This window comes from Diorhabda carinulata, chromosome 3 (genome assembly GCF_026250575.1).
Source record: "Diorhabda carinulata isolate Delta chromosome 3, icDioCari1.1, whole genome shotgun sequence".
In the NCBI taxonomy this organism is placed as follows: Eukaryota; Metazoa; Arthropoda; class Insecta; order Coleoptera; family Chrysomelidae; genus Diorhabda; species Diorhabda carinulata.
Window position 1 is genome coordinate 24,817,556 of NC_079462.1, and position 13,995 is coordinate 24,831,550.

Consider the following 13,995-nt stretch of genomic DNA (forward strand, 5'->3'; position numbering starts at 1 on the left):
AATCTTGTGAGTTTATAGACATTTCTTTGAAAAACAAAATATTTTATAATGAACTAATATACATTTCATGTTGTATCGCTGGACTTCTGAAGGATGCCTTGTCATAAACATTACAATTGCTGAAAACAACTGTGCGAATTGTGAATTCCTTTATCTACGGCAGTGACTAAAAATACGATTATGTATTCTAAAAGCGGTTCGAGCTATTTAAAAATAAAATCTACCAAGTGTTCAAGGGTATTTTTCACTAGTGATATTGCCATCATTATGTATTTAGTTATTACGAAAGCAAGTAATGAATCAATTTGTCGATAAATATATTGTTTCAAAAAATAATCAGTACTGTTGGCAGTTACGATAACTATTCCGGTAATTTTATATTTTCGCGATCCCCTCGTTTTTTGGCTCTAGAAAATCGAAAAGTCATCCGATTTCGATGATTTTTTTGAAAATAATCGTTCATAACTTTTTTACAAAGCATCAAACGAAGTTATAATTGTTTTTGTTAATCTACACAAAAAAACGAGGTAAATATACTTATTCACGGTCACCTGGTTTTTTGGCTCTAGAAAATCGAAAAATGGATGGATTTTAATGATATTGGTCTCAAAATGTTCCATTTTACGGCGGATTTATAAAAAAAATTAGTAGAAATAGCTGGAATGAAAATTTCTCATAGTTTTACTGTTTTAAATCGTAAAAAAACGGTTTTGCAAAATAATCCTTTACAAAAAATTATCTCATTATCAGATAAAGTTCTTATATTTTTTTTGTATTCTATATAATTAATAAACAATTTTAAAAAAATCCAAAAAGAATGATTTTTTAGTTTTTACAGCTTAAAATGAAATCGATGAAAAATAATCAATTTTCGCGAATAGTTTCGTACTATATTCTTCAATGTTAATAGTTTTTGGACCATTAAAAATCGAAAAATAGATAAATTTTATAATTTTGGTCTCAAAATGTTCCATTTTACGACGAATTTATGAAAAACACGGGGCTAGTGGCTGAATTTGCGGTTTTCAATAGTTTTAAACCTTAAATAGTAGAAAAACTTTTTTTTTCAAAATAATCATTTTTTTATGTAAATTGCGAAAAAAAATATACGAACTTGATTCCACGACGTCAGAAACAGTTACGAAGGATTATATGTAGAAAGTCATTTTTTTTGCATTTAAAGTCATGAAACTGTAAAAAATATTTATTTTTTTTTAATTTTCGTATTTTTTTATAAATCCGCCGTAAAATGGAACATTTTGATACCAAGATAATTAAAATCCATCCATTTTTCGATTTTCTAGAGCCAACCTAACCTAACCTAACCAAAAAACCAGGTGACCGCGAAAGTGTATAATTACCATAATTTTTTGTAAAGGATTATTTTGCAAAACCGTTTTTTTACGATTTAAAACAGTAAAACTATGAGAAATTTTCATTCCAGCTATTTCTACTAATTTTTTTTATAAATCCGCCGTAAAATGGAACATTTTGAGACCAATATCATTAAAATCCATCCATTTTTCGATTTTCTAGAGCCAAAAAACCAGGTGACCGTGAAAGTGTATAATAACCAAAAACGAACATTTCGGAAGAAAAAAATTGACAAATGTTTAATTTATTCATTTTTTATCTCTAACTAGCAACCTTAGTAAGATACCATTTTTTTAATGGTTAAAATCTTCAATTTATCAAAGTTAACCTAATATTGTACTCTTGACTACAATAAGTGATTTTAAGAATGTTTTTTTTCATACAACTTTAATGATTACTTAATAGGAAAGGTACAAAGGATTATATATGAGAAAAGGTCAATTTTAAGAGAAATTGTTATTATTTTTAATAGAAAAAACTTGATAAATCAACATTTTTGTATAATTTTTTTATAATTTTTATTCCCATAATCTTTTTCGCAAATCCGCGGTAAAAACGAAATCGGATGATTTTTCGATTTTCTAGAGTCAAAAAGAATAGAAAGAAAAGAAAGTGAATAGTTCCTTTTTTCACCATTAGAAAATAAATTATAGACTAATATAAGAATAAACATCTTAAACAAAATTTCAATAATGCATCCCAAAGGCAATCAAAATAGTTTTTTTGTGTAATTAGAATTCGGTTTCAGATGCGAACACTCCACATTTCAACAATGCGACAGGATAGTTAACATAATTAAAACAACCCTCAAAGAAAAAAGATGTGCATTGAAGTGTTTCTCGACATACCACAGGCCTTCGACAGAGTCTCCTCTGCAAACTGAAACTACATTTTATGGATCAACTATACTTCATTTCAAAATCTTATATCACTTCCAGCTACTTTCAAGTCAAAGCTGTTGATGTCTAGTCAAATTACCATTCGATAGGGTCTGGAGTACCTCAGGGTAGTGTTCTAGGCCCGTTTTAGTATCGGATATTCACAGCAGACGTTCCAAGCACAGACGATACCTTCTTAGCAACATTTGCAGACGACCCGGTAATCATGGCAATAGATGTAGACCCAAATGTAACTGCAGAAAAAGTACGAAATCATCTAAATTTGTAACAAAACTGGCGCCATCAATGGAAAATCAACGTCAATGCTAGTAAATCAGAGCAAATACCATTCACAACAAGAAAATCTGTTTGTCCGCAAATCTTCATTAATAATAATCCCTTTCCAATAAAACGAGTTTTCAAGTAATTAGGTTTGCATTTAGATGAAAAAGTTTCATGGAAAACACATATCAAAAACAAGAGAAAACAGTTAGATTTTAAACTAAAAAATATTCACTCAACAAAAGGTCTCAATTAAGACTCATGCTTTTTGGCCGATGCAGAAATTACATTCTTTATGAATTCAAATGTATGAAAAAACGTGAATATTATAACGGACGTAGGAAAAACTAATTTTCATTCAATTTTATTCACAAAATAGATCTATTTTGCATAAAGCATAATTCCAGGCCATCATGAAATATAAGAAGTTAAAACATAAATGAATACATTAAATTTTCTAATAAATTACAAACCAAAAATCACAAGACACATCAACAAATGTTGCTTGCATCTGGAAACTTCGTCTTCTGTATGTGTTAGTAAATCTTCCGTGTGTTTTGGTAAATCGATAGTAAATTTCACAGTAGTTGTATAATTTGTGAATGAAATTAAACTAGCGAAATCAGAAAATTTCTAGGTTAATTTTTGAGTTCAACATTTAGTAAAAATAAAAATATATCGCGTTTTTTGGTAAAAATATCTGGGTTAAAATCTGCAATCAACGTGATCTACTTGATCCCGTGTTATAGTTCCCGAAAAACCCTCAAATTTACCAAATTTTCATTTTCCAATTTCAGTGTATTTTAAATAAAGTTTTGTGATAATTTTTTTTATTATACATTCTAAGTATCATCTTCATTTTCAAGTACTCTCAAATGAAAAACGTTTCAATATGTTTACCAACTTTTGTAATTAATAGAACCTAAATTTGTCAATATCGTTGGTAAGAATATGATTGTATGGAAGCTATTGCGTAAATATATAGCCTTGCAAGGTCATGGTTAAATTGATACAATTGGTTTAATTTACATTTGAATAGGGATCCCACCGCGTATTAAGATATTATAATAGATACAAATCTAAATCGTTCAGACCTCATTTAATAGTTAAAAATATGTAAACACCCGGTTAAATAGTTTAACTCTTCCATTAACACGAATTTCCATAAGAATGAAATGTTGTGAGAGAACAAACCTTTCTGTACACAACCTCCGATGTGTTTAAGAGATTAAAGCAGAATCGCACATTCGCTTGGAACAATGTCACAGTAAATGTAGAATAAGTTCGTTCACCTCGTTTTATTGCTAGTATTGATATTATACATATCCACTCTACGACATGAATGAAATAAGTTGCTGCTTAACGTGTTTTGTTTAAATTGTATGAATAAAAATTCACTCAAATCAGTTAAATGAATCAAGAGTCAAGGTTCACTATATACCATTATGCATTTTATAGGCATACAATGTATACAGTATACAGGGTCTTTCAAAACATTCGCATGCCAGTTATATCACTGCATTGAGCGAAAAAAATCGATTAAAAATCACAAAACAATCATAGCAAATCAAATCTGGTGAAACGTTCAAGTTCCTCCCTATCGAGCGGTCGAGAGAGCCATAAAAGTATTTAGTTGCTTTCTTGTTTTCCCTCTTTAAAAAAACTAGCGAAAAACGTCCCCGTTCGAATGATCCAGATACAATTGCTCCCCCAAAATTTTCAACATCCAGCTCCAGAAACCCTGAGAAAAAGCGGACCAAAAAATCTAAACTGACTAAAAACGATTGTCACTTCATAAGCCCTAAATCATGCTCCGTCATACATAAACAATTCGACGATACTTCTGAATCCTTTTCCCTTAACGGCTCCCAATTTATTGCGTTTCATGAAAATACCAACAAATTTATTGCCTTATTCTTAAGGATCGGTCCTTAATTTATCCTAATGTAGAAGAAAGATCTTTAAAAAATCGTATTAGACGTCTAATCAATAGAATTAAATTTAAACTTCATTCCCAGCAAAAAACTCCTTCCGAAATGTCTGTCACTGATCACGGGAATACCACTGACTCCTCGACATTATCTCAGTAATTATTTAAATAAAAAAAATCGTTAACTTTTTATCTTGATAAGAAATATTTTTGCAACATATCTTTTTATTTAAGATGTGGATCTTTCAGACTGTACATTGTAGTATGTTGCTTTGTCAATATGATGATTAGTTTCGTCTCAAGCCGTCTTTTACTCATTAGTAAAGTTCAACGCTTTTAATACGTTTTGCAGCTTTGGACATGGATTTTACAAGAATTCATTTAGAAAACTTGTAATTTTTCGTTTGTTTTGTTTACTACATCATATGCGTTTCTTTCGAAATTCATAATTCATGAAAAGTTATTATAAAAAAAATACCAAGTACATATTTATAATTATTGTAATTACTATAATTTCTAATAGAATATACAACATATTCAATGTCAATATACAAAGAGCGCGCTATTTGAAAATAAAATATTAGGGTAGCTAGCAAAGGACTGTCAAATATAATAAATATCTTTATACTTTATTGTCTTGTTAATGAGCGAGATATTCTGATAACTTAGGACACCCTTCCTACTCTTACAGAAAGTGGAACTTTCCTACAATATACAACACACGGACATCTAGTTAACGATAATTGACGGAAAATTCTCACATCACACTATATCAGAGACGAACTAAATTTAAGGATGCGATTACTTTTGTAAAGTTAATTTTCATTTTCTCTGCTTCGGTATTAGAGCAACTTTCTTCTTGCACACATTTCCGTGTAAGAATGGTCTCTATTCTTAAACGATTTTTGGTAATTTTCTGAAGTGGGTTGGTGTTCCTGAATAATGTGTGTGTTAAACGAAGTTCTTCACCAGATATTCCTCTTACAGGAAGAGTTTTTCTCTGACTTAAGCAAAACAAATCAAAATAATACATTTACCATAAATCAAGAACGCCTTTAAATTTTTTTCTCAAATTTGGTGACCAATATGCTCCTTAATAAAGTAATATTTTGACATAAACAAACTTTGGAAAAATTTAACCAGTGGCGCGCTGTCAGGGTTAGTTGTCACTTTTATCCACCTATTTTTTACGTTCTTGGTTGGCCGCTTACTGCAATACACTTATTACACCGTTTTGTCATTGAAAAACGTGTCTTTGAGAATAAATCTGGATGGGATTGAATAATTTTTACCGAAGCTTGAATTCTAGTTCTAGATTTTGTTCAGATTCGATCATTGTTTCGTACAGTAAGGATTTCATATAGCCCCATATAAAAAAATGTATAGGACTTAAGTCAGGTGATATTGGAGGCCAACAATTTGGTCCACCCCGACCAATCAATTTTTCTCTAAAACGTCTGTTTAAGTAATTTCTTGCCGCTGCAACAAAATGAACGGATATCCCATCGTGTTAAAACCACATGTGCTGTCTAATATTTAATGTCACAATTTCCAACAATTCTTCCAACATTTCTTCCAGAAAGCGCGTTATTTGGTAAAATGTACGGCCCAATTAAGAAATCTCCAGCCATACCCACCCACACATTAACCGAATATTTATGCTGAAATCCCCTTTCACGAAAAAAGTGCGGATTTTATTCAACACCGTTCATTTTAGCTCCATAAAAGGTTATTAGTTTTTTAACTAAAAATAATCAGGTAATTTCAAACAAAACTAAAAAAAGAATTTGCTCAAGTGGCGTAAAAAATAAGTGATAGCCTGCCTGCCAGTTGTTTTATTTTTCAAAAGTTTGTTTATATCAAAATATTACTTTATCAAGGAGCATATTGGTCGCCAAATTTGAAAAAAAAATTAAAGGCATTCTTGATTTATTGCAAATTTTTGATTTTAATTTAAAATTTTGAACACCCTATATCTCAGCAGCTAGACCCCAAAATTGTTCGTATTCCCATATCAAAATGAATCATTTATTGATCTCTCTGTGGTAGAGCGTTGTCGGTCGAATATAGGAACACCCTGTATTACTATTTACGATCATAAAGTATATTGAAAACTCAAAACTCAAAATCTGAAACCGTAAACTTCATAATACTGTATGGATCACATTATGGAAATCCCATAAAAAGCATAAAAAATACTCATAGAACAGAAATCAACCAAAAGCGAAGCTTGCAGACTAAACTTGGACTTCTCTATAAACAGATATTGAAACCCCCTCTGAATATATTGTATTTTGTTTGTTTGTTTGTTGAATAAAACTAATTAATTTTTAAATTCAAATAAATGTTAGTCCTATCCTGTCTGCAAATGCTATAAACGCAAGGAAAACTAATTTGTTGAATGGGGCACTACCATATTTGTAATTGAATGTGTCAACTTGCTTTAATGGACTCGTATATACTCGTATAGGAAGTTAATAGAACTAATGCGATTAATCATTGTAAAATATTTAATTCGAGGAAACGATGAATGAGTTAAAATTAGTTTCCGCATTCAATTAGATAACCAAAATACTAAGCCGAAATAATTATAGATAAACATTTTATAACAAAAATTATTCAATATTTTGAATTATGAAAATTCTCCACCTTTCAGCTTGCTTTTGGAAGCAATTAGGGCTCATCCATATATTACGAAATATGACAATGTGTGACAAGGGACAGGAAGGGTCAAGTTTTGTGACGTCACATGTTAAAATTCAAAACTCTAAAACGTGAAATTTATATGTGATTAAAAAACTATTAAAATCTACGAACTTTATCAAATTTATTAATAATTTGGCAATCTCGCTATGAAATTATCTCTCAAACTTCTAGAACGACGTTGTAATGCGAGTGAAACATTCAAATTCACGAGAATTTTGAATGGGGAAGGTTTAAATAGGTTAAATAGGCTCCTTTTCCTTTGACAGGTGCTACCACATGCGCCGGCGCAGTGACTTCAACATATTCCTACTGATTTCTTGACGATTAACTTTTGCTGAGTGACATTCATAGTTTTCTCAATTTAATTATTCGATCTTGATTTTATTAGATTATTTAATAAAAATATAAGTGAAAAATCAAAATATGTGATTTCTCTCGATTATTTCCATATCCACGCATAAATTAAAAAAAATGTGTGTCGTCACATCAGAAAAGGGTTTATAAAAATGTGATAACTTGTGACAAGGACGGTGGGAGAGGTTCGAAAGTGCTAAAATTCTTGTGAGGTAATTCATAAATGGCTCCATATCAACAGAGGGATGGGGGAAGGGGTTATTCGTTCATTTGCAAGAAGAGATACGATTCCCTGCCTACTCCACGCAACAAATCACCCCTTTTTTGGTTGATTCCAAGGCCTCTGTCTACTCTTTGTAATTTAACTGACGAAATTGAAAGCATCAAGAAGACTTGAGCTAGCTACCTTAATATGTTAGTTTCAAATAGCGGGCTCTTTGCATATTATCATTGTACATGTTGTTATTCTATTTGAAAAACAACTATAGCACGTAATTGGTATTTTTCTTTATTAATAACTTATCATGAATTATTAATTTCAAATTACTAAGCGGATTCTTAGAACGACCGAAATGAAGACATTACGCTCAATCACAGGGAAAACACTAAGAGATAGAATAAGGAGCAATGAAATTAGAAAAATGTGTGACGTTCCGGATATAGTGAGATGGGCCAGAACTAGAAGAAGAGCATGGAGAGATCATGTCAATAGAATGAACAACGATCGACTGGCGAAAATCGCAAAGGAAGAGAGACCCAATACAAGTAGACCGCCTGGAAGACCACTAAAGCGCTGGTATGAGAGCTGGTCCTCGCAGTCACAACTTAGGCTGCCTCTTTGAAAACACAAGACACAGTCTTAAAATAAGAAGAAGAAGAAGAAGAAATAGAATACATATGATGTGGTACAAAAAACGAACAAATAATTATTGCAAGTTTTCTAAAGAATTCCTGTAGATCTCCATGTCCAAAGCTGGAAAAAGTATCAAAAGCGTTTTTATGTTATTCTGAATTAAGGCGAGTTTAATGCTACAGTGAGATACGTAATAAAATAACTGCTGAAAACCAAACAGAATGTCGTAGGTGAAGAACATTTATCAGAACAGTGGTACATTCAGCGAAACACTTTTTAATAAGAAACTTAGATCGCTTGTCAAGCATAAAAGTTCAAATGCAATAAATCGTGAAATAGTGTATAATATATTCAAATTTATGACGTTGAAAGCACAAACAGTTGGTAGAAGCACAAGGAACAATATTATCATGAAAGCAAAAATATTGAAAATGATCGTTGCATCATTCCATCCACAATAGAAGTACAACGTCAAACTGATATACATTGATAATAGCGTTTTGTGAGGAATTGTACACAATTGTAAGTGCAAGAAAGATTTGGGTTTCAGTGGTGGTAAAATACGCAACATAAGTTTTCTAGGACGCATAATAAAAACTAGTCGCAAGCTATGAAACGTACATCCATTCTTCTGATCCGTTCAGTGTCTAAGGGGCATCGATTAGTGATAAACTTTATCACCTAAAAAAACACGGCTTGAAACCAAACTCATACCATCGCTTAGTTTTTTTTATTGATATTGCACCGTACTAATTTATATTTACCACATTGTTCCATTCACTGTTATAGAAATATATCCATCCGTCAATTCGACTTATTTGTTTCCATGAATACCAATCGATATTTGCTTGACAATTCAAGCAAAAATTCCAATTATAAGTAGCACAAAATTACATGTGGTACTGTTGCCGATTTCTAATGAGAAAATTCCTACGAATGGAAATAAATCAACAAAGACCAAGTCAGGTCCAAGGGAACGTAACTATTTATATCGCTAAAGACTGAAATAGCTCAAAACATCTATTATTTTCAGATTTTCCATCAAAAAACGGAAAACGGTTTTTCGAAAGCCATATTGGTTATGAGATAGCAGCGATTCGATAACTTTTTTAATCCTACCGTGAATAATCCGTTCCAGTATTTGTCCCGCGGTATCTAGCATGCAAACCGGACGGTAGGATGATGGTTCGTCAGGAGGTTATTTCCTCTTCGGCAAAAGTTATTTCCACTCGTCATAAATCTCGGAGGTGTGTGTATATGTATGAGTGTGTTTGTGTATGTGTATGTTGCGATTTCCAGCCAATGATAAATGTTTTTTACTTCTACTTCAGTGTGCGATTTTTTGTGAAGCATTTAAAAAGAAATAGAGTTTGATGCAATCAGAAAACACTGAATTTTGATATTCCCTGTATCTAGATCTTTGTTGATACGATACATAAAGAGCACTATTAAAGTTTGGAATGGGAGACCTCTAGTATCAATGTGTTTTTGTATAAAGGAGACTTGTGCAATTCTGTTCACAACTAAGAAATGAATATGGAAGGTCATACGTACAAGATTTGTGTTTTAGAGGTGGTAAAATACGTAACATAAGCTTTCTAAGGCGCATAGTAAAAACTAGTCGCAAACTACTGGGTCGATCCATTTTCTACATAGATGAAACGTACATCCATTCTTCTGATCCGTTCAGGGCCTAAGGGGCATCGATTAATGATAATTCATGACTAGATGAACTTCACCATCTAAAAAAACACGGCTTGAAACCAGACTCATACCATCGCTTACTTTTCTTTATTGATATTGCACCGTACAAATTTATATTTACCAAAAAGAAGCCAACTACTTTCCAGTGCAAGTAAAAAAGGTGTATATTAAATGGGAAAGAAGAGATGTCTGTTAAATACATTTATTGAACCTAAAGGTATTGAGTTTTATGTCATCATTATTACCAATCATCTATCAATATCACCCTCTGTTGAATATTCCAATAACAGTACACTGTTACATCAATCCATCATCAGCGATCTGAACCGAATTCAAATTGATTGTGGGATATCCAATCCGTAAACGATGTGCTTAGGTAATAACAAGTATTGGAGTGAATACATTATAAATAATCGAGAGTTATTGTCTATTTTGATAGCATGGAAATAGAAAATAAAAATTTTAGTAAAACGAAAAATATATAATGTAGCGTTTTATCTGACACAATTTTTTCACTCCTTCACACGAAAAATTCGATTAAGCTGGTTGTTGTTGGGTTTCTAAGAAGCTACATTTTTACATGAATATTGAGGCCACTTGACATGATGCAAACAACGTTTTGAAAATCGCACAAAAGCTACCGTGCCCTTGGATAAATGGAGAAGAATGTGTGATAAGAGCGGATTGATATCCAGAATAAATAAAATCAGCCTTTTATTGGTTTTATTATTGTATTTGTCCATTTTCCATCATTAGTGAAAGTTTCCAAAATATGCAAGAAAACTGTAGATGACAATTAACAAAAATTGTATCGTTTCAATCGTGAAAATTTACAATGTCTCGTAGACTATTTCCTGGAATAAAGTGATAAATCACATGATTGAGCTTTATTGGCTTTAGACAAACCATTATATTTATAAAGCTCATTTTCTTTGAAGATAGGTGAGAGAATCCTGGGGCAAAATATGGGTGTTTGTAGAAATGATTTCAAGAAAACTGTAGTTGATTTATAGTTTTTTAAGTGTATGGTAGTAAAGCTGTGTTATATTGGTACTTCTGGGTACAGGTAAAGAACAATCAAACAATTTCCTGAAAAAGGACAACCGGCTCCAAAGAGGGCAAAGGCCGTTTCATCTGCAGACAAGGTTATGGCGTTGGATTTTTGGTATGCGCGTGGGATAATTTGTATTGACTACCTGGAAAAGGAAAAACTATCTCAAATATTATGCGAACTTATTGCAACGTTTGAGGGAAGAAATCAAACAAAAATGGCCGCCTTTGGCTAAGAAGAAAGTTTGGTTTCATCAAGACAATGCACCAGCTCACACATCCGTTATTGCAATGGCCAAAATTAATGAATGATAGTTTGAATTGTAACTTCTTGCACCCTATTCGCCGGATTTTAACCCCTCGGATCATTTTGTGTTCCCTGATTTAAAAAAAAATGGCTCGGTGGTCAAAGATTTTCCAACAATGAAGAGGTGATGTCGGCAGTTAAAGGCTATTTTAAGGAGCTTGTTGATTCTTATCATAAAAAGGATATCGAACTTATTGAACATCGCTGGGAAAAGGGTATGGAGCTAAAGGAGATTATGTTGAAAAATCAATATATTTTTTTTCAATATTTTTGTGTTTCCTTTGGTGTGCCAGGTACTTCCAGGGCTATCCTCGTAACATTAGTTGAATTTATTCATAAAGTTTTCTCAACCTTGTGGTTTATTTTGTTATTAGAATTGAGCCGCTTGACCTTGTTATCCCAAGTATTCTGTTCCAAAATTTATGTATAGTTTTTCGGAAATATGATTGTATAAAAGAGGACCAAGGCTTGAGCACGAAAACAGAAAAAAAATTAATGTACAAACACCAAAAGTTTTTTGTGTCATTCAAATATTTAAGTGCTCTCTATAAAACACCATTTAAAATTACACCTAGTAATTTTGTGAACAGACGCAATTATTTTTAAAAACTGAAAAATAGTCACCGAAAGAAACGACGTATATTCAACAATGACATTCAGAGTTATTATGGTAAATTAATCCATTACGACGCTAAATGTTTTTGTTGTGATCAAGAATAGTTCTTTTTAATGAGATAGGTCAGTCATTTGCAACTGGAAAATTAGATTATTTATCGTATAATGCAACAGTGGCCTTGAAACAGTTTTTCGTTTCTATCAAAATAAACAAGATATTATTATCAGAAATTACATACAAGTTAATTTATAATTTGTTGTTATTGCATGCTAAGTATACAGTACGGTAATTTCTAATCTTCTAGTACAGGATGACCCATTTTGTAAACTTAACAATAATGTTATTCAATAGTAATGTCGCCATTTGAAATTTACATGTAAATGCAAATGTGAATTTTCGACTTCAATGGAACTCTAGTGTAAGCATAAAGATAAACCACAGTTGAATGATCTTCTGAGAAAAGAAAAAAAAATGATGAATTGCAGCTCAAAAGAGAGAAAATTCTACAGATATACTAATGTGCGGATAGTTTATTTTTAATACAAAAGGTTAATTAATCGATATTGTTAATAATATGTTTAAAATCAAAATAACGTTTCTTTTTACACGTTAGTTAGGATCCACAATCAACTGTTCTTGGACCATAGTTTCCTAAAAGCCTTTTTGTGATTTCTGTAGCCTACTTTATCGTTTATCTGAACAAGATATTGCTCAAATTGTGTATATGTTACAGACCGTTTATGAAAAATAGACCATATATAAAAGGACTAGTCCGTATACAAAAAGGACTAAGAATATTAGTCTATATGTGTAAAAAACTTTTAATCTTTTAATGAACTATCTAGTCCGTTTGTAAAAGGTCTAGTCTAGGTGCAGCTGCAGCTGTACCTATGCCATATGTATATTTCTAAGATATTTAAACATTTTTTTTTATTAATTTATTATAGAAATGAGTTATACTTAAAAATACATAAGTAAAGAATACAAATCAGGACATTTCATTTTTTTTATTTGTTTCTACAACTTAGACTATTATTGCATTTAGAATTATATAATACATTACCTTTTCGACAAGCACATTTCTTTGATTGACATTTAGCCTTACAATTATATTTTTTAAAACATTGCCCATGTCCTGTCGATTGAGCAGTAGCCACCGATTTATGGGGGATTTCCCTGTCTTTGGAAACGTACTAAATTCTGAACGGCTATAGTATTTTGAAATCACTCCTTGTTTTGTTCCCAAGCAGTAAAACCCATCGTCAGTGGCTTCCAGTACTACAGCTAAAATTGACCTAGCATCTCCTCTGCCTCGATCGACGTCTGCAACGGGAATTCTTACAGTTGATCCGATTTTCGATTTTGGATGGGTGCTATCTGATATTACTTTCATTCGTTTTTGCCTGTAGCTGTAATCCATCTTGAGCAGCTTTTCTTGCCATTGCTATGTTTCTGTTTCTAGTGCAAAAACTGCAAATATTTTCCTAACATGGGTTTCCAACATCAAAACCTTCTTCATTCACGGAATTGAAACAAGTACTGCATATCGGACATGAAATTTCTTGACCGTTATTATTATTTTCCGCTAATACTCCTTCCAGCTGCTCTTCTATCAGCTCTTCTGCTTCTGTAACAATTTCTATCTCCGATTGATGCGATTGCTCGATTTCTGCATTGCCAGCAATGTCAGTATGAATGGAATTCATCACATTTTCCAAATTTTCTTCAGTTGTTACGGGTTATTTTCAGATAAAATACTTTGTAAACAACCGCAAAATATCGGTAAACTGTCCACGTGCTTGGAAACACTGCCATCGAGCATACGGCCTGAATCACAATAGTCTGTATATAAACGTGAAATACCATATTTTTTACATACGGTCTGCTCAATTTAGACCATATGTATACGACCTAGGCCATATACATACGGTCTGTCTCATT

General features: G+C 32.0%; 1 pseudogene; it reads right to left on the reverse strand.

Annotated features, from left to right (window-relative positions):
• Nucleotides 1-13,061: 13,061 nt before the first annotated feature.
• LOC130891777 (uncharacterized) lies at nt 13,062-13,760 on the reverse strand (annotated as a pseudogene).
• Between the last annotated feature and the right edge of the window lie 235 nt (nt 13,761-13,995).